Genomic DNA, 23,268 nt, shown 5'->3' on the forward strand with positions numbered 1-23,268 from the left:
TGAAGATGGAGACTGTGGCCAAAGAATTAAGATAAAACTCAGAAATGAACAGAAGAACATGGAACTAAGCTAGACTTCAGGCAAAATAGATGCACTGTTGAGTCCCCTACTTTCCTCTTCCCATTTCCACCCCTTTCTCATATTTTTCTTATTTCTTTCTAATATTCAAAAGGAAAGTGAAACATTATTCAAATTAAGGTTTAAAAGACAAGTTGTAACAATGACAATGGACAAAAAAATGATAGGAACAATAATCACCCCCTACAATGGAAGCCAAGGAAACTACTTTTTGTGTGTTAAAGCACATTCTTATCTTTCAGGCATTTGGATCAAAGAGGAACATAATAGAATATAACACTCTCAATAGCTAATAAGGCAGAAAACCAAGTTGTCAAGAAACAGAGATTTCACCTGCCTGGGAAAACTGAAAGGTAGCATTGTGTAACTCTATTTTGCTGATGGTTTTGATTCCAAGAAAAAAGAAAGCCTAAAGGAAATTTAGACAAATTTGAAACCATAGGGGAAAAAATGAGCAGCTCAAGTGAAGACAAGATTTTAAAAACTAAAGGAGACAGGTAGAAGCAAATGATCACAAAAGCTAAGGGAGCATAAAGAAGAGAAAGTGCTAAAAATCATTTTCATAATTGACCTGGATGTCACAAAATGCAACTGGAAGTGTTTTGGAAAGTTGCACAGAATTGTCATATAGATGTGAACATTTCCTTAGTAATATATACAGATATTTGCATAGATCTCTCTGACAAGAATAACTATGATTCAGTGAGATTTTGAAGAAGTTTTTTAAAATGAAGCCTGTACAGACATCACCTCTACCACTCTCATCTCCCCAAATTCTTCCCTTCCTCCCAGTCCCTCTGAAATACATAACCTCTTCTTCTATAATCATTATTTTACAGACAGACAGGTAGGAACACACACACACACACACACACACACACACACACAGACACACACACACATACACACACACAGACACACACACACATACACACACACACCTACACACACACACACAGACACACACACACACACACACAGACACACACACAGACACATGGGATTAATAATCTATTAGGTGACTTGCCACAAGAGAAAGCTGACCCTTCTTCCCTCCACAGACATTGACTGCTTGTAGCTCTTTTCTTAGATGTAGAGCTTAGTGAAATTTCCACCAGCCACACTGGCATACTGACTGTTATGGTCATTATGTTGAGCTTGCTCATGAAACTATAGCATTTGAAATTTTGTAAATATAGCTTGTCTTATATCTAGAAGACACTGCCCAGCAGTTCATGGCCCCAAGACTCTTATAATCTTTCTGACTCCGTATCTACAAGATTTCCGGAGCAACAGCTGAGCTGAAGAGGTTATTTGTGTTCATTTAATCTCAGCATTTTGACCAGTTTTCGGTCACGTGTGATCCTCCTTCTACTGCAAATTGAAGCTTCTTTGATGAGAGGTAAGAGCTACTTTTATCTGTGCATACAAAGATATGTATTTAGAATACAGTTAGAAGCTATAATGATTTAGAAAAATGGCAGTAGTTGGTTCTACTTCAGGGTTCATGACCAGTATAGTAATGGGTTCTTGTGTAGGATAATGTACCAGGCATGAATTCCCTCCTGTTAAGTATGTGTTAATGCCAATTTTACACTCACTGGTTACACCAAATTATAAGTGTAATTATTTCATCTCCAGGTTGGTCATTGTTGTCCTTTGCAGGCTTAAGCAGATTGGTGGGATTAATGACTACTTTTCTCTCTTGGCAGCTTGCAGATCACCTTTTAATCGAGTTAGAGATAGCCCTTGAGGAGGAGCCTTCTAGGTCAGTGCCAGCTCCAATTGTTTTTTTTGATAATTTTCTTGGTTTCCTCCCAGAACTTCAACTTCAACCAATGGCAGTGGCAATAGCTTCAATTTTGGGGAGGGGAGTGTCTATTGGACAATTCTGACCCTAACTAACAACTTAAAAGGTTTTCCTTCACTGGTATTGAAGTTTTGTTAAATAGTCTGTGAGTCCTTGGAGGAACATTATCACCTCATTTTTCATAACTCCACTTATAATACACAAATATATACATACATATGTATATGCACATCTATAAATTATATGTGTATTTTATGTAAGCTTATAAAATAGTATGGCTTCCTATGGCTTCACCAAACATCTATAGTGTTGTTTCTGCTTCCTCTCTCTCTCCCTTTATATTACCATCCCTCCCCTTACAAGTTAACTGCCCACTCAATGTTCCCCACCCCCTTCTTCTATCACAGTACCTGTGCCCTGCTGGCCTACTTTCTAGAGCTCTGTCTCTTTACTTCTTCCAGGGCCCCTCTCTACTTTCCTGACTTCAGTGTTTACTCCAGGTTATATAATCATATTAGAGATTCTGAGCTAGGATCCACAAATAAGAGAGAGCAAGCATCATTTGTCTTTCTGAACCTGGGACACCTCACTCAGTATATTTTCAGCTCCATGCACTTACCTGAAATTTTCACGTTTTTATTTTTCATTACACACAAATAAAATTCAATGTGTATACAAATCACACCTTTGTATTTGAACTGGTGAGTTCATCAGTTGCTGTAATCATTATATTATGTTATATTATAATCATTTAAAAGGCTTCCTTTATCCCTAAATGTCATTTTGCTATACAGATGTGATCTTTTGTTTAAGTGGGGATCTAGTAGAAATAAATTAAGTTTTGTAGTGTTAGAGTTCTAGATAGAAATTTACCTTCACAATGCTAGCTGTTTGACAAGGAGCAAATTAGCCACGTGGCACTCAAACTTTTCCTAACTTTTCATGTAGAGTAGAGTTATGAGCCACATGGCAATTTGGTACTTTGAACATGGTAAGATTATATCACCTTTACACAGTGATAAAATTACCTGATGACACACAGCTTAGGTTATCCATGTAAAAATAATTTATATTGCTCTGAGTAGTAATTGACTATTAGGTTAGATTATGAAAATAATGTTTCCATTTTACTAGGCATTTTTTTTGCTCAAAAAATTCACCCATCTTTAGATCTCATGGACTTGGGGCACTATCGCTTAAAATGATAAATGAAACATATCCATGTCAAAAAATGAAAAAGAAAACTTTAAGTAAAAAATTTTTACAAAATATTATGCAATGAAAAGTTAAGGAACATAATAACCCTGTAACTATTTCAAAACAATGAAATTGTTTCTGTTCCACATTTGATTCATTGAAGTTTTTAAACTTTGAAATATGAACACTATGTCTCTGAGCAATAGAAAATGATAAGTTAAAGGCAGGAAAAATGAGAAGCTTCTCAGTATTTTCATAATGCATGTTATAGCTGGAATATGATAAATTTCTCCAAAATGTTCATGGCAGCACTATCAAAGTAGTGTTTAGACCATGGACGTTATATTAATTCATTGATGGAATCATGTCTGAGAGGCCATAGATCAAGCAGATCACTGTGAATGGCTTTGAAAGCTATAGATAGAAAGATAGAAAGATAGAAAGATAGAAAAATAGAAAGATAGAAAGATAGAAAGATAGATAGACAGATATCTTTATGTAGTATAAAATATTACATTATATTATAACCTTTTAAAAGGCTTCCTTTAACCCTAAATGTCATATCTTGTCCACAGAAAGTTTTCTATTTCTGTTTCCTAACTGCCAAGAGGTAGACAGATAATGTATTTTACTATGCATTCTCAAGCGTGATGCTGTGCCTCACCATTATCCTGGAGACAAGATTCAGCCTACAAAGACTGAAACCTCTGAAACAATGAGTCAAAATATCTCTTTCCATGTTTTATGTTGTTTATCTCAGACATTTTGTCACAGCAACAAAAAAAAGACCACCACAAAAGATAAAGAAGTGAAGGTTCTTGATCAGTTGCCCACTGAAATACATAGATTCTTGCTCGATGTAAAGCAATGTTGAGCTTTTTATCTTCCATGAAATCATACTTTCTTGCAAAAATATATAAATAGCTGCATCTCATTCTAAAATATTCATAAATACCTGGATTCTTCATGACAAATAAGCAAGAGTTATACTCTCACGAATTTAACTTTAGCTCACTCAAATCAAATTGAAAGTCTGATGATAAGAAATTGATTAGTCATTCTCATTCTCTGATCCTTAGACTACTACCTGAGAGCCACCAGCCTTTTGTTATTGTTGTTTTCATTAAAACAAATCTCTGTAACATAACCACCTTAATACTTTAGATCTCTAAGATTATGTTTCTGATCTTCCTAATTCATCTTGTTAAATACAAGGTATTTTAATATTATTGTTTAGGTCAAGCTATCAGTAAAATGTTTAGCTCAAATTGCTTAAGGAAGAGCTTCGCTGTTGCTATTCAAAAATACATATCTCAATATTTAAATTATGCTCCTGATGGCTATTTTTAAATAATTAAAATAATTCCTCTGGTCAATTGTAATGGGTTTTCATGGATCTTGATGGTTGTGGAGAGCTGGACTTTAGAAGATGGTTTTGAAGTCCTATGTTTTACTTTAGAAGTATCTATGATGCTAGAAAATCAAATGTTGAAGTGTAAAAGTCAGTCCATTCTAAGTTTGGTTGTATAACTCTGGCTAAAGCAATGAAGACATAATTCTAATGGAACACAAAGAAATAACTTTTTTGAGGTTTATCAGACCATCACTACAAAACCATCACAGCCCAGAACCAATTTATTTATTACATAGAACAGGCACAGATTCTAAGACTGATAACATGCTTAAGTGTCCCCACAAATCCCCAACTGGTTATTCAATATCAAGAGTTCAGCCCTGAAAACACAGACATAAAAGTACCATTATACATATTGAGCAGGTTGTATTTATATGCTTAGGAATGTGTGTGTGTGTGTGTGTGTGTGTGTGTGTGTGTGTGTGTGTGTGTCTGCATTTGCATAATATTAAAGAAAAAGAAGCCATGAATTTGTAGCAGAGCAAGGGGAGAAAGAAAAGGGAGAGAATGTTGAAAAGTAAAAAATATTTTTAAAGAATATTTAAACATTGGAAAAATGTAGAAAATTATGCCTCTATATCTACCCCCATTTATCTTTATCTTTTTACCAATGTATCTATAAAATATAATTTAAAAATGTATTGCATAATGACTCCATGATAGTCATGTTATGGATCTTTACACAGATAATGAGCAAATGATTTACACACATATTAGGAAAGAAGTTTTTGGGAGAAAAAAAAATGTGTGGTAGGTAGGTTGATTAGATTGTGCACTTTAAGTAGCATATAAGAAAGAATTACTGAAAATTTTGTTTCTTTACAAGGTGAAAGAGGTAGATAAACTACTGTGCAGATCCAGGAAAAGGAATGTTATAGAAAAGACACAATCATGTAAGGATGCAAGTCCTCAAGATGGGAATATCCTTGTGCAATAATTAATACTGATTATCAGCTTAGCAGGATCTAGAATCACAAAGGAGACAAAGTTCCGTGTGTATGTGTGAGGGAGTTTGTAGATTAGGTTGAGCTGGAAAGACCCACTCTAAAGACAGTACCTGGGCGACCGTCCAGAACTAATAAAAAGGATAAAGTGATCTGAGCATCAGCATCTATCTCTCTCTGCTTTCTGACTTCAGACACAGTGGGACCAGCTTGTGTTAAAATTGCCACGGGAATTTTCCTGCAAGGAAGGACTGAATACTCTATGAGCAGAAACAAACCTTCCCTTTAGGGAAGGATAGAAAGAAGTGAAGAAGCTACAAACCAAGAAACACCAAAATGTTGTCACACACTAGAAACTGGAGTAGACAGGACATTTTTAGGACATTACAGAGACTATGACATTGCTCACACCTTAGGTTTTCCTTTCTTTAGGTTGCTTGTGTTGAATATTCTGTTGTAACTCAAGACACGTGACTAAACATAGCCAGGCATATGAAAGTCAGGTGAGTTATGTAGGCCATCATGGCTAACACCATGAAACCCTGAGCTGACTGGGATGTCATGGAGGTGTCAGAAGACAGATTTTACGGTATTTTGTCAGTAGGCCTATTCATCTTTTCTCCAGTGAGATGGGAAAGCACTGGTAAATTTCACACATCACTGTTTGGAATTGGGTATCCAAAAAAGTTGTGCTTCTATCCCAACTTCTGATACCTGAAACACTGATTTTTCTGGAAATGGGTTCTTTACAGATATTTTCAGGTTAGGATGAGGCCCACATAATGGGCCCTAATTCAGTGTGTCTGGACCTTTGAAGAAAGTGTCATGTGAAGACAGGAACATACAGGAAGCCACCACAAGAGACAAGCAAGGATAGAATGAAGTGAAGAAGCTACAAACCAAGGAACACCAAAAGGTTGTCACACACCACTAGAAACTGGAGTGGACAGGACTCTTGTAGGACATTACAGAGAATATGACACTGCTCACACCTTAGGTTTTGATCATCTTGCTTCCAGACTTTGAAAGACTAGCTTTGGCACTAGGTTGCGACAATACACATAACCCAACACACACTGACTTTGTATTAACAGAGTTTTGTTAGCTGAATGACACAAATAAACTGGAAAGAGGAGGATGTAGCTGAGCATCCTTGTTGAATTGTTGTGGAAAGCAGGTTCTGAGTTATGAGCAGAAGGTTTGTCAATGAATAATCTAGGAACAACCTGGAGGGGCATTCCACTTTACAGACAATGAGCTTAGTATTGAATGAAGGAAAAAGGGAACAACCAAGTAGTTATAAAAAGAACTCTCAGGTAAAGACCCCCCCCCAAAAAAAAAGGAACACTGGATGCTGGGGGGATCTTCAGAGCAGTGTTAAAATAAAGAGGAAGATCCATTTTCAACTCCTGGTGAAGAGATCCCTGTGTGAGGGACATAACTTTTAGCAAGGAAAAAAATATGTGTGCAGTTCATCTACAAACAGACTATACTCACCAAGATGCAGAACTGAATGTTTTGGACCTGAGGAAAGGGCATATTCCTAGCTTGGACAGCAATGTTGAAGGATGATATCACATTTTTGAAGAAGAGAAGCAAAATGAACAGATGCATGAATTAGAAGATATGTGATTCTATCTGTGTGAATGTTGTGAATGTATACATCATCAATTTTTATGATACGCTGGATTTACCACACAAATTTGGTAGCCACAATACCCTGTGATATAAGAAAGGACATCAGTATTTTAAAACAAATTTTACTAATGAACAGAATATATAAGAACTGAGAGATGACTCAGTTCTTAAGAGAAGTTGCTGGGCTTCCCAGAATCCAGAGCACAGCTCACAACATTCTGAAGCTCCAGTTCCAGGGGTTCCAACAACCTCTTTGTATTCCACAGGCACCAGACAAATATTTGACGCACATACACACATGCAGGCAAACTCATACACATCAAATAAAAAGTATATCAGTTTTTTCAAAAAAGATTCAAAGAAATATCAAGGGACAATAAGACAGTCAGTATCATAAAGGGCATTGAGAAGTGGATTCATGCTTGTCAAATCTACACCAATTTCTCCCAGACCCATTGGTAGACTTATTTTCCAACTTACCTAACATGTAGGTATAGCAACCTGACTATATTTCTGAGAAGAACACTGGGCACAAATGATTAGGACCAGATATAAGTTTATAAATGAAATGGTAAAAGAAAACATGTTAATTCCCTCCTATCTAACAGCTCCAGTGGCCCAAAACAACCTTGAAGACAATAAATGACAATGGACGGATTTCCATCAGTCTTCCTCGCAAGGTCTGGGCAACCACCAATTATAACTTATCACTATACTTTTCCAGTTTAGTTCTCTAAGATTACTTCATGGTCCACCTAATTTATTTTGATAAATTGATCTAGAGATGTAGAAAGATCTCAGATATTAGAAAATAGCTCTCAGAAACATCATATGTTTCTCCTTAGCAAGAATATGAAAGATTTGGAATTATATTTTATGATATAAGAAAAATAACTCATGTCTCATTAAATCTAATATTGAATACCTTTTTCCTTTTTATTAAAAATAGTTTTTTTCTTACATAAATTATATCCTGACCCAGGATAAAATATATTCATCCACTGCCCCTCCCAGTTCCTCTCACTTCTCCTCCTACCCAGATCTACTTTCTTTCTGTCTCTCATTAGAAAACAAACAAGCTTCTTAAAGATAATAGTATAATATAATATAATATAATTGATACAATATAAACTAACAAATTGGAATTAGACAAAATTAACAAGCAAACAAACAGGAGGATGAGACCAAGAGAAGGAACAAGGGACGAAGACCCACTCATTCACACTCTCAGAAATTTCACAAAAACATTAAACTGGAAGCCATCGAATATATATGTAAAGGGGCTAGTGCAGACCTGTGCAGACCCTATACATGTTGCCTCAATCTTTCTGAGTTCATATGGACTTTGAGCATGTCAATTCAGAGGGCCTTGTTTTCTTTGTGTCCTCTGTCCACTCTGCTTACTCCTCCTTCTTGGCAGTGTATCCTGAACCCTGAGAGGAGGTATCTGGTGAAGACATTCCCTTTAAGAGTGAATGTCGATTGTAGAAGGTCTCTCATTCTCTGCATGTCTGGCTGTGGGCCTTCGTACTCCTAACTATCTTAACATAAAAATGTATGACTTGCTGGAAGAGCCCTCGGCTGTCATTTGGGCTCAGATCCAGTACTGCTAGTCAGTCGACCCCAAAATCTACTTCATTTACAAGCTGCTGAACCATGAAGAGGAGCCGATGCTGCAGAACCAGATCTGGGAACACATCATTGCAATGGAAGATGAAAACCTGAAGCATGGCCATGATCGAAGAAGTCTCTGTGATGGTCTGGTATTTATGGTGCTTTTGAGACCAGAGGTCTTGAGACAGATCAATGACATATGGCAGTGAATATTCACATGTAGAGCTGTGTGTGCAAAGGTATACTGAGTGACACACTACAGCTTCCAACGCTACTGAGACAAACATATTTGCGATGAATGGATGGGAAAGATGGAGGAACAAACAGGTCGGTATACAGGGTGGAGGGAGGCTGAACCATGTGGATGCCCGAAGAAACTCGAACTACAACCAACTGTTAATGTGCATGGATTGTACTTGTACTGCTGCCTGAGGCCATGTTAATATCTGTGGGCTGTGCTGCCACAGGGGACTGTGTTGGTGTCTACAGCCCATGTTGCCCTGTAAGCAACATTGATGTTGATGGCCAGTGATGCCACCAAGGGCTCTGATGGTATCAGTGGACTGTGGTGCAGCAGAGAGATGTATTGATGTCCATGGTTGGTACTGCCACCTGAGACCATGCTTAGGTCCTTGGTATATGCTGCTACCAGAAGCTGTCAAGATGCTGCACAGGGCCATGTAAATGTGAGTGTCCTGTGCTGCCACCTAAGGCCACACTGATGTCTCTGGGGGCCATGTTAGATCCTGCTGCAATGGAGCCCAAGTGAATGTCTGCGACGCATGTTACCACCAAAAGCCATGTGAATGTCCGTACTCTGTGCTGCCTCCTGAAACTACGTTGATGTTTGTGGGCCATACTGTCACCAGGGAACTTGTTGGTACCCATGATCTGTACCAGAGACTATGCTGAGGTCCTTAATTCATGCTGACATCTGAGCCAAGGTGAATGTCCATGATCTGTGCTACTGCTCACTGTAAAAGACAAGGAACTTTCTTTTGCAGTGGTATCGATGACTGCAGACTCACAGTTGAGAAAGAGACATAAATGGTTTCTGTGACAATGCTCCCCCCCAACATTCCTTCCCAAATACCTAACTACCAAGACAGGAAGCAGTCTAAGAGAATTCTTAAAAATTGTCATCAGGATGCTCAAGTGTAGCTCTCCACAGTAGATACTAGTGGTAGGGGTGAGGAAGGCTTCATTTTCTTTAAGGGGCTGACCACTGGACGTTTGGCCATATTCCAGTGACTAGATAGACAACACAAATTGGACTTGTTTATTCCGTTCATGTTGGTTGTCTTGGAGGACAGACATGGGAAGACCAGGAAGTAAGCGTGATGGAGTGCTATGCAAAATTTCCAAATAATCAGTAACAATATTACATTAAACATGTATGACATTGTTGGCATGCGTATATTTCCACCATCCAGAGTGAAAAATGCTACTCTGCTAATTATTATGTTATAGGAATATTGAATGGAAATATGTAAATAAGTATTTCCTTCAGGTTAAAGTAATTCCTATGTCAAGCATGTACTGGAAGGACAGGAGATTTCTCCGCATCGCTTGTAACCTATTACCCCAAAAATATTCCAGGGAAGGATTCCAGAGAGTCTGGCTCAAGTCAAGTGATCGCGAACGCATTTAAACAGCTCATTGTGGTGGAGATGGCTTACAGCATTTGATGTGTGCTGGCTCCTTTATCCTCCCTATGTGGCTGGTAACCTGATGGACATCACTCACATACAAAGCAGAGGACACCCAGCAAAGAAGCATGCTATTTGTAGAAGTCAAAAAAGAAATAACCAGAAAACATTCATTGGTACAAACCTATGCTAGATTCATCAAAAGAAAAACATGCGTTAACATTACAGAAGCTGTTTTCTAGAAAGTATGAGTGTTAGTGGACTCATCTTTGCAAAGACAGCAAGTGTCCAAAAGGCCATTCAAACCAATGGTGTAGGTGAGCACTTTGCCATGAGGTCCAGTAAAGGTCAGAGGGCAATCCTCCAGGTTGGCTCTTTCTTTCTTTCTTTCTTTCTTTCTTTCTTTCTTTCTTTCTTTCTTTCTTTCTTTCTTTCTTCCTTTCTTCCTTCCTTCCTTTCTTTTTTTATTAGATCTTGATATCTTATGTGCTGCACCATGCCTCCAGCCTCCAAATCTTTCTTCATTTAGTCTAGGCTCCTGTCCATACATGTGTCTCATGCTTCTGTCTGCAGTTTCTTATCATGTTAAATCTGCTTACTGGCCCGAAGCAGACTCAATCTGTAATATGATAGCTCATGCTGCCAATCAGAGGCAAGTCACTTCTGATTCGTGAGTCAAAATGGCAGAGAACTGGGCTCTACAACTCTGCAATTTGATTGGATGTTGTTTTCTTTAATGGTTTCTATCTGTTCCATTGCCAAGTTTCCTTGATGAGGAATAAGGGCTACAATTATCTGTAGTTAGAAGCACAAATGTTAGAACATAGTTAGGGATTTTGCTGGCTTAGTAAAGTACTGGTTGTAGGTTCTAATGACTTCACTAACCCTCAATAGATGGCAAGGTTTCAATATCAGGAGTAATTTCTTCTTGTTGAGCAGATCTTAAATTCAGTAAGAAATTTGTTACAGAGGTAGAGAGCACAGCCTTAGTGTGTACATATACACAAACGGTGCCAGACCTAAGGCTCTGAGAACATCACAGAAGAATGGGCAGATAAATGGTAAGAGCCAAAAGATCAGGGAGTTGGCTTGAAATTGTATCTCTTAGTAATGTCTGAATCTAACCCCATTAATTTTACCTGGCCAATCAGGAATAAGTAAGGACAACAACAACAGATAGGCTAATATTGACCAGGAAAACCTCAGTCCTACACAAAGAACTGCATACAGCTAAATAATGCTGAGAGCAGAACAGACTTCTTAAGGAAGATGATACCAATTGGTTATCCCATAGCAAAGGGTCAATCCTAAAGAGCAGGTTATGCGTAGATGCGTGTGTGTATGATACTATTTTATTATATTATATAATATTTATTTAATATGTGATGAAATGACAATTATTCATAAATGAGGATATAAATTTGAAAGAGAAGAGTGGGATATGGGAAAGTTTAGAGAGAAGAAAGGAAGGGGGAAAATGCCCAGGAAAAGAGGCCACAACAGAATTTGTTGGTTTATATAGCCTATAAAACAATATGGCAAAGAAAACAATGATTGTCTCAGTCTCCATTCCAGTTTTCCTCGGAAGACTTGATCAGCTTCCTAATCAAAGTGTTTATCTTGTTTCCTCTTGATCCAATAAACTTGTGGGGAAGGTAGATGTGTTAACAGTGTTACCAAAGGACAGGACTGTAAACATTCCTGGATGTTGTAGGTTTCTGAAGGTTTAGCCTTGGAAGGTAAACCACCCACTTCATTATTACTAATGATACCTGTGCAGCTAGTTCCTTGGGAGGATAAATTGCCACAATAGATGAGAAAAGTTTGAGCACATAGAAGGTCATGCCTCTTTATTTAAACAGTATTAGAGCCTGAAATTAAGACACAAAGAAAAAAAATTGCCGCTTTATATTTTCAACATATTGTCTTTGCTTGATAATGAGATTAACTCCAAGTTCTGTTTCTGTTTTTTAGTGTGAGTAAAATAAACTTCTTAAACTTGATTAAAAACCCAGAACAATATCAATCAAAAATCAAATGCTCTTAAAAAGTACATTTGTGTCTTAAAAATATTCTGATGCATGTCATAATTCAAAGTGATTTCAGAGCATTCAATGTGCTTTTAGTCACTGCAACCTTATTTAGCCAAAGTGACTAATTTGGATTTAATAGCACTTATTTAATTGGATAAATCCTATTAGCCAAATTGTTTATAAAATTTTAGATATATTAACTATACTTCAATAGATAGATATATCAATTATAGTTCGTCAGATAGTCTACTAACTTAACATTTCAGATAATGTAACATTTGGCTTGAGTTATTTTACTAACTAAGCAATCTGTGAAAGTCTACCCTGGGCTTCATCACTATCATTTTATGTAGAGAATAACAAATATGATCCTTCTAGTCCTAACTGTGTTAATTAGAAGAAGTGACACATGTAATTGAAGATGAAGAAACGCAGAGTCATCTCACCGGTCCTGCTGCAGAAAAGGCGTGACTGACAGGCTTGGGAGCGTAGTGCAGTGTGCATTTTCCAGACTCACATTTAAGGAATTTTCAGTACACAATATGAAAGAAACCTAATTTCCTAGATATCTCTGAGACACAGATTGCATGCCAGCAGGATTACTGCACAGCCACACAGAATTTTCTCCTAGTGGATATCTGATTTGGAAGTTTAAATATAGATGCAAAAAAACGCAGACAATTCTGAAGAAGTTTAGCAGGGTTTATTTTATTCAGTGGTATCCTTCAAAAATATTGTACTGAGTCATGTTTTGATGCTCTCCATGTAGCAGACAATGTGGATCATGAGTAATACTTTAGTTTGGGGTGCTAAAATAGTCCGAGAGGCTATTCTACATAATAGCAATGGTTCTCAACAGAAAAGATCTGACTGTCTCCAAAAGACTTGTGAAAAATAGATTCTTCTCTCATACAATACATTCCCACCACAGTTTCCCTCGCCCACTTTTCCTGGCCCTCCCCTGATTCCTCTTTCACAGATCCACTCTTCCTCTGGTTTCTAAGAGACAACAACCAAACTGGGCAAAACGAAAATGCAATATGATAAGGCAAAAGCCTTGTTTTAAAAAAAAAAAAAAAGACCCACATTGAGGCTGGACAAGGCCACTCAATAGATGAAAAGAGTCCCAAGAGCAGGCAAAGGTGTCAGAGAAACAGCATTCCTACCTTTAAGACTCCCACAAAACCAATTAGCTAACAGCCATATCAGACATGCAGATGACTTGGTGCAAACACATGGCGGGCCCCCTGCTTACTGCTTCAGTCTCTTTCCCTGAGCCAACAGTTGACCTAATGTAACCCTGCTTAGTTGATTCAGTAAGCCATGTTCTCCTGGTATCCTCCATCCTTTCTGATTCCGACAATCTTCACCCCTCCCACCTCTTCTGTAGGGTACCCTGATCTCATGGTAAGGGATCCAATGGAAACCTTCAATTTAAACTCTGTCCACAATGTCTGACTGTGGGTCTCTGTGCTAACTCCCATCTGCTGCTGGAAGAAGTCTTTCTGATGGGGACTGGACAAGGCGCTAGTCTATGAGCATAGCAGAAAATCATTAAGAATCATTTCATTACTTTTTCATTTTTAGATCTGTTGAATTTGGTTCTACCCTAGGTTTTTGGGGAATCCAGTCTCTGGTTCCTAGCCATCCAAGCAGTATAGAACATGGGCTTTCTCTCATAGTCTGGGCCTCAAGTTAAATCAGACTTTAGTTGGCCACTCTCACAAGTTCTGCTGCACCATTTGCTCCAGACCAGCTTGCTGGCAGGATAGATTGCATGTAGGTCAAAGGTGGCTCAGTTGGTGTCCAGGTTTCTCTTTCAGTGGACTTCAGAGTACCTTTCCACACCAAAGAGACTAGAATTTAGAGGTGAAGGCTCCATGCAACATCTGTACATTTAGTGATCTGTGTGGATGTTCTTTGTAGCAAAAAGGACTTTCTGTAAATTTTTAGAGAGCAACCTCTGTTCTACCATTAGCCGGGATTGCTTGGCAATCTGCACAAGATGCCCTGAGCCAACAATTGACCCAATGGAACCCTGGCCTACCACTGGAAGATTTATCTGGCTACAAAACGTGTCCAATTTGAACTCCAGACCCTTTATTACTAGGAATATTCATTAGGGTCCCCCCCAAAGATTAAAGGATGCTCCCACTGCACTAGCTTTTCATACCGTCATCCAAATAGTTTCCAGTTGGGCTGTTTCTCCCTGTATTCTCTTCTTCCATCACTTACCTCCTCCACATCTAACCCCCCTGCTCTGTTCCCATCCTCACCTGCCCCCAGTCTACTCACAAAATGCAGTCTATTTTCCTTTCCTAGAAAGATTTATGTGTCCACCCAGAGCCTGCTCTGTTGACTGTTAGCAGAATAGAATCCCTGAAGGAAGATCCCAGAGTCAAATCGTATACAAAGGCAAAGTCCATTTATTCTGTAGAAATTAGCAACATGCAGGTGCCAACCATTCATCAAAATGGCAATGACCCCAGAGGCTCAAAGGTCTCCTTTTATGCAGGGCTAGGAGAATTTTCCAGAAGTATAGGGGCAAGGCACTGATATTAGTACAATTTTGATTTTTTGCTATGTTAGTTTCTCTATATTTGGTGAGGCCTTGAAGAATTCCAGAGACCAACTCAGCTCTGACCCCATTATCTCCTCCAGTCAGGTGTCCAGGAGACTGTCTCAGCTCTGGAACTATCCTCCCTAGTTCAGGGTTATCATTATCTAAAGACTTCTTGTCAGTGGTTCTTTCTGAGGAGCCCAGTATACTTCCAGGGAATTGAAATTTTTTATTTTCAAGGTTTTTAGACCTTTCAATGGCACTCCTTTACTAGAGAGTAAGAGGAGTAACTGGATCCTTTCTATAGATTCTAACTACTTTCCTCTGTATTTGACAGACAGCTGCAGGTCTTCTCCTGAAAATGGCTTCATGTAGAACTGGAGGTTATAGACCGGAGAAGGTTAACTGAAGGAACAGCTTTATCTAGGCACCTACTGGGACATTCTTCATCCATGCTTCCTTGAGACTTTTGGGTCATGCTTCTACTTTGTGGTTACCCACAATGTTTACAGAAATCATAACATGGTATGTAAGTATTTGCACTCTGTTTGCAAGGAAAGACATTTGTTCATGTAGCCCAGAAGAATATTTATGCACCGGTGTCTTCTGTATTAAAGAAATTTGTTTTCATACATTTCTAGGCATTAAAGGACTAGAATCACAGTATCTGAATGCTAGAGTTCTAAACACACACACAAAACCAACAACAACAAAACTAAAACCAGTCCTTTTCATTCATTTATACATTATTTTTTTTATCATTTTAAATGATGTAACATGTGTTTGAAGAGGATAAGTGAGTGAAGAGAGAGAGAGAGAGAGAGAGAGAGAGAGAGAGAGAGAGAGAGAGAGAGAAAGAGAGAGAATCATATAAGTGGAGATACCGGCAAAGGCCACAGGAAACAAGCATTACAGGGAGTTGTTATTTGCCTAATATTGGGTTCTAGAAACTAAACTAGGGTCCTTGACTAGAGCAGTAAACATTCTTAGCTGTTTAGCCATCTCTTCTGTCTAGTGACCATTCTCAGGACTTCTGGAGTCCATTTTTTCATAGCACTTTTTTGAGGGAATCCACGTTTATCATCTAATTATCTCTTAAAGTCTCAGATAGGGGTTTGGAATACATCTTACGGATTTTTGAGGGGACAACTTTATTCCACTGAAAATAACTTCCAAACTTTTTCATATTTGTGTTTATTGATATTCTCTGCCCTGCATAGTCGGAAGACTTCTGGGATAAGAATCTATGAGCTAAACATAGCTTAGTTGCCTAAAACTGGAGCAAACACCCATGGCCAAAGAATACAACTGAAAAGTTTGTCCAACGTTATTTCATACAATTGTTCTCTTAACTAAGCAGAGGAATCATTCTTAGAGAAGCAAAAGTAATTAGTGTTCGGAGTAATGTTGATGTCTGTTGTAATTGCAAAGAAAGGGATGGAAATAAGAGGACAGAAGAAAGAATGTTTGATAAAGGAGCAGATACTTTATTTCCTTCTTTTATAGGTTTTTTCCAGTTGATCAACATAGTTATTAGTAGAGTGCAAGTTGGCTTGCCGTTGTAAGTCTAGGACATACTAAGAATGACAGTTTGGGGAATGCTTTTATATTCCTAGAATCTTGAATCTAGACTCAGCGGTGTGACATTTGTAAATGTGAAGGTTTTTTTTTTTTTTTTTGATTTTTTGATTTTTTGAGACAGGGTTTCTCTGTATAGCCTTGGCTGTCCTGGAACTCACTCTGTAGACCAGGCTGGCCTCGAACTCAGAGATCCGCCTGCCTCTGCCTCCCAAGTGCTGGGATTAAAGGCGTGCGCCACCACCGCCCGGCAATGTGAAGGTTTATATTGTCCACTTGACAGGATCTAGAATCACCCAGGAAGCAAACTTGGAGCATGATTGCTACAAGGATTCTAGACTGGATAAGTTGACGTCTTTGATAGGTGTACCTACGGAAGGTGTGGGCAACAATGTTGCAGGAACTGGACAGCAGCATCAGTTCTGAGTAGCTGCTTTATGTTCCTGCGATTTCGTCCCTCTCTCCCTCTCTCCCTCTCTCCCTGCCTCCTGCCTCCTCCCTCCTCCCTCCCTTTCTCCTTCCTTCCTCTTGTTGCTTTTGTCAGGTATTTTATTACAGCAATGAGAAAGTAACCAATGCAGCAAGTTAACTGTGTTTTTGTGAGCTCCCAATGCTACACAATAATGTTTTAGCTCAGACATTTGTACTTAGTAACAGTATGCAAGCTGTATGGAATGTAATCTGGAGTTATGAAGGGTAATTTGATTTTGGGATCTAAAACAAAGTAGCTGGGCAAAGGTACAGAGAGAAAGCTAGGCTTGCTTGTGCTTTCATGGACTTCTAGAGTCGGCAGGACTTTACATAGACATTTGAAAACCGGTAAGAAAAAATTCAGGGAGATTTATTTACTGGAAAGGGGAAAAGTCAGTATGTGGAAAAAATTACCATTTAATCAAGAGAATCTATCTTAAAATAAGGAGCTCCGAAAAGTCACTTGTAACGTTGCTCGCCTGTAATCCTAGCACTTGGTAGGTTGTGGCTGAAGGATTACCATGTGACGAAGGCCAGCCTTGGATGCATTGTGACCCTTTGTGTAAAAACAAACATGTAGATCTAGATCTACAGGTAAGCTCCCAGGTCTTTAAAACTGCTGAATGCACGCGTCTTCATTTGCGTTGTTAAAAGAGTGACTTACTTGAAGAAAGGATGGAGTAGGAGGGTACCAATTAAGCAGGGCAATATAATCTGAGTAATATTTTATAATCTCATATCATCTAAAATGGGCCTATTTACTGGCTGCTGCTGCTGACCTACCTCCATGCTTGTGCTCCCAGTACCAGCAGAAATGTTTTGACTCCCAGACCGTCCTTTATCAGGTGAGTTCCACATCTGGATCTCATTGACATGCTTCTGAAACCAAATGGTGACAACGCTCAAACTGAAAACCACATTCACCGACCCCCTCCTCCCCGGCAGTTAGACACCACAACCAGTGAATATGAAAAGCTAGCTGTCCTGAAGGCTGGAAGAAGAAGAGGTGATGTGCAAGTGATCGAGAAGGAAGAAGAGTTAAAGTAGCTTCCAGCACTACAGGAGCTGCAGTAGAAGGAGTCATTGCCTGCTTCTGTCTTCACACTGCTTCTGTCCATCTCAGACTTGAACTAATTAGTTCCAGCTAATGAAGATCAGAAAATTAGTATAGAGATTTTTTTTTCAAGGAGCACTCAAAGTTCCGTCAGAGACCATTGCAAAGAAGGCGTGTCTTGAAGGATCTTTGATTGTTGAGAAATTTCTACAAAGTTTCTCAGTGTTGGTTATGATGTTGTGCTCAGTGGTATTGTGAACACGGTGAAAAAGAGAGTCACTGATTCAACAAAGTTTGCAAGAACTGTTTCCCTGCATGCTGCTGGGCTGGTCGCCATGTTAACTACAGCAAAAGCTATAGTGACAGAAATCCCTAGAGAAGAGAACGAGCCTAGAATTGGTGCAGTGGGTGGAATGGGAGTGGGTATGAGATGTGGCATGCTATAAATCTGAGAATAGCTTTTGGCCCTTATCAATGCAGGAAGCTCAAGGCAGGATCCTCACTAGCAACGTCAGAGACGTCTCTTGAAATAAATGTCTGAAGAAAAGGCTGGCTGATCACTATATACATCAGTTACATCTCAGTCAATAATATATAATGGATTACTGTTGTTACCACCCATTCCTATAGAGAATTTAGTTTGTATTTTTGAATGAAGACATTTGTCTATTCTTGATACTGGATGCACGAGATATAGACCAGTCTCTGTCTCCAACTTAAATCACTGACACATTTTTACTGTTCCATTATAGTCCATGTTGTGACCAGATGAGTAGTTCAAAAGTAGCCTTTCTGTGGAGAGGAGGAGTAAGTGTGTATGAAGGAAGGAAGTCTTCGATTTTGTCACTTGTGTGTAATAAAGTTTCATTTAAAGTTAAAAAAACCAAAAAGGTCCTACTGTAAGAAAGCTTCTAGGAGGTGCTCACTCGGTCACCTCCTAGATTAGTTAATTTCTCTCACAAGGACAATAAAACAGACTCTGATAGGCCCTGTGGTGTTATCTACAGCTAAGCCTTTATTCTTGTGCACCCCAAATCCTTGGAATTCTCATCATTCACTGTGTGCCAGCAGTCTGAGCTTCCTGCTTCACTGGCAGCTCTGCAGATGTGATTCCACTCTGATTACCTTGATTTGTCAGTGTATTTAGGCCTCACAGCATTTAAAATGTAGCTGTCTGCAGATACTTGATTGGGTATTAGAGGACTGTCCCTGATGGGGAAAGCTCAGTAATTTGAAACCCTTTAAGTGCTTACATACTTTTGAAGAAGAAGGTCATTTTATGTGAAGGAGGTATCATCTCCTGTCTGCAATATCTCTTTACTGGGATACTAAAAGATTAAAAGATGTTAAGTCTAGCCAAGGGTAGTCAAGGATGTTAACTCATGGGCCGAGAAAGAGCTAAGGCATGAAAGAGTCCTGCCTTTCAGCTGGACACAGGAGTGCCTGGAAATGCTTCATATCTCCCATCCGAGGATAAAATGAACAGGAAAGTAAGCGTGCAGTTTTAGGGAAATGTTTTTTAAGGCCAGGCATGTTCTTCCTCTGTCCTTCCTTCTCTTTGCATTGACACTGTAGACCTTATGGCTGAAACTGTCTTTGGGAACCAAGGTTGTGAAGGTTATGAGACACCGCTGCTGTTTTTTTTTGTTGTTGTTGTTTTTTTTTTAATTTAGTTTTTGTTTTGTTTATGAGCAAAATTGAAACCGTGGTAAACCACCATTGTTTCACATCCTCCTCCAAACTGCAGCCTCCTCTCCAAATTGAAACAATTGTTCCAGAAAGAGAGGGGAGGCTCTGCAACTGAGGTTGGAAGCTGGAAGGTGCTAAACCAGAGATAAACTAAGGCTCACCTATCTCAGAACAAACACTTGGAAGATTCTTAGGTATTTGAGGGCCCCTACCAAGAGTAAAATCAGCTGAGGGTGGAGGCTGACCAGACAAACTTGGCAGAGGGAGAGAGGGAGGAGGAGGGGAAGGGGAAGGAAATTCTTTATTTTTCGGTCCAAGTTCTCTTGAATGAACAATTTTTAATTATGTGTTTAAGGAACCATGCCTATTTTTCCAGTGAGATGTTCCACACTTTGATAAACACATTACTTATAGACTCCTTAGTTACATCCATTAATTATTTATACTTATCTTTTTACTGTAATCACTAATAATATTTAATATCTTTGATCTACTTCATATCTTATCCATTTAAAAATATTCTTCTATTATTTTATCTAAATATACTTATTAAGCATACAGTAAATAGGAACTGAGTTGTTTCCATATTGCTTCCTTTACGACTAAGAGTCTCTTGTCACAGTTTGCTAGTCTATACTTTGTGAAGCTATTTGTTTAAGTCACAAGTGAATCCAGATATCAGTTTGTATTTCAATACTCATGGGAGCTTGTAGCTGCCCTGTATTAAGGAAATTCAAGCAGCCATGTTTGAGCCTATGAAAATCTACTTGGTCAGAATTCAGCCATTAAATCTCTTTGATTTTCTATTCCCCCACTCCCAAACGAATTACTTGATACACAAAGAACATAGCATATTCTTTCCTAATATAGACTATTAAAGCTTGGAATTTACCGTTAAGATAGCTCTTATAAGAGACGATATAGTAACACGCAGTTAATTATTTGAAAAGAGCCCGAATAAGGAGGAAGAAATAGGCGCTGTGGTAGAGGTACTATCAAAGTGCCGCCGTGCGAGCTAATTAGCTGCTTAGTCACATTTCCAATCCTGTGCCAACATGCCTACAAAAGTAACCTCCTGGCAGGGAACGTTCATTTTGGCTTACAGTTTTGGGGGCCCCAGTCTGTGCCTAATTGGCTTTGTTGTTTTGGTGTCTATGGTACTAAACAATACCTCTGATGTATAGCAAAGCAAAGCTGTTCACCTCGGTGACTAGGAAATAGAATTCAGGGTACCTGCTGGTCGGGTTCCCTATATCCTCTACAAAGTCCCATTTTCAAGGTTCTAAAGCAGGCCCAGCCTCTTAAAAGTTCTACTGCCCCACAAAATCATCCGTGGCTGGGGACCAGCCTTAAACATAAAGACCTTCGGTGGGCACTTAAGATCCAAATTGTAACAGAGAAGATAATGGATATGGTGTGTATAACACATATCATATGTTACAAAACCGCATTTTCTCACCTTGGGATAATTAAGAAAAGGGTTCATTGGAAATCTGGCACTTGAGTTGAGCTTTGAAAAAAGAATGGAATTCATTCTCGTGGTAGGGATGGTCAGCTATGATGATGATGGTAGGGTTTACAGATCTGCTGGGGTTGTGGTTACCACCTTGCAACTTCCCAGAGGCCATTAGATCCTTATGACACTATACAGCCTCATTCAATGCGAGGAGACCTGAATAGGAATGCGATGTACCTGTTAGGTTCATAGAATAAATCTTAGTCCCTAGACTGTGCTTATATAGAAACTACTTCCTTAGTCATTGAAGTGATAAAATGCTATAGGAGAAAAAAAAAAAGGAAGAAAGAAAGGGAGGAAGAAACACACGCTTAACAATTAAATTTACAAAAGCATCCCAAACATGTACAATTAATTGACAAAGGTCTCTTGAGCAAACTTTATCACAGCAGAAGGCATAGAGTTAGAACCAAGACAGTTTTCTATATTCTACATAGTAATTTTTATTGATGTGAAATCAAAATCATTGGGTCTCTAGGTTCCCCTCCCCCCCCAAAGGTGTACTTTGAATTTTGCAATGAACTTGGACATTGAGGTAAGTTTCAAGAAACATAAAATAGACCCAAAGGCAGGCAGTGCTTTAGAAGTCAGCACCCGCATAAAGAACACGTGGAGTAATCTGCACCTTAAAAAAAAAAAAAAAAAAAAGACACTGGCAGAACTCCCAGCCGGGTACCTCATTCACCTACAGGGGAGTGGGGGAGGAGGAGAACCGGAGGGAGGCAGGGAAAGTGAAGAAATTGAGTAGAGAGAGTGGGGGTGGGGGTGAGTAGAAAGGGAGAGCGGAGAAGAGAGAGAGAGAGAGAGAAAGAGAGAGAGAGAGAGAGAGAGAGAGAGAGAGAGAGAGAGAGAGAAGCTCCTACCCAGGAGAGAGGTACCCTTTGTCTGACAAACCCTGCAAGGGAAGCCTCCCTTAGCCGCCCCACGATTCCCACCTCCAAGATTCTGCGGAGCGGCTAGGTGGAGCCCGCGCCCGCGGAGCCCTCGCGGACTCCAGATCCGGGTTTTGCCGGCCGCCCCTTTCCCGGCCTGGAGCCCCCCTCCCCGGTCCTGGGAGCTCTCTCGCCCGTCACCCCGCCAGTGGCTCACTCCGGCCTCGGCTGTGTTGGCCGCTGCGCGCACGCTGCCTGTCTGCGGGCGCGATCGCCCCCTCCGCCCGCTCGGCCCGCAGCGCTCGCTCCAGTTCCCCAGGAGCTGGGATGCAGATGGCACGGCCGGGCCGGGAGGGCGACGCCGCCACCGCTGCCACCGCCGCCGCCGCTGGCATCTCGCGGACTGCGCTCTGCCTCCGCTCCCGCAGCTGCTGCTGCCGCCGCCTGTGACTCGCCCCCCCCTCCCCTTTCTTTCTCCTCTCTCTCTCTCTCTCTCTCTCTCTCTTTTATTTATTTATTTATTTCGTTGGCCTCAGTCCTCTTCCTCTGGGTGTGCGCGCGCGGGCTGCACGGTGGTGCTGGGGCAGGAGCTCGCCCGTGTGTGCGCGCGGGGAAGAGCGTGTGCGTGTCTGGAGGGCGCCCCGAGCCTCAGTGGCTCCGGTGGGGGAGTCCAGAAGAGAAAAAATAATAAAATAAAAAATCAAATAAAGAGGACCGAAGCCGGCGGCCGAGGAGGTTGGCGGTGACGGCGTCGGCTCGGAGCCGGGGCCGGGCGATGAAGCTCCCGCATGCCCGAAGCTACCCGGCACGGCCGGCGAGCTGATCGGCGACCACCGGAGCTCGGGGCTCGCCACCCGCCGCAGGCACGCAGCCCTCGGCGGCCCGGCGCCCGCTCTGCCCGCGCGTCCACGCCGTGCACCCGGCAAGGAGTTTGCGCGGCTCGCGCCTGGGCTCTCGGAGCGGGTTGCGGGCGACGGAGCGGACCCTCTACTGCCGGAGCACCTCGGGGGCAGCAGGAGGAGGACGGCGAGGAGGGCTGGGCGGAGAAGCCACTACTGGTCCTCGCCGCTGCCCCTACCTATCCCCTCCCTCCCGCTCGGAGGCGGAAAGGGGAGGACGAGGAAGAAGAAGAAAAAGAAAGAGAAGGGGGG

Source organism: Arvicanthis niloticus, chromosome 7, assembly GCF_011762505.2.
Source record: "Arvicanthis niloticus isolate mArvNil1 chromosome 7, mArvNil1.pat.X, whole genome shotgun sequence".
Taxonomy (NCBI): domain Eukaryota; kingdom Metazoa; phylum Chordata; class Mammalia; order Rodentia; family Muridae; genus Arvicanthis; species Arvicanthis niloticus.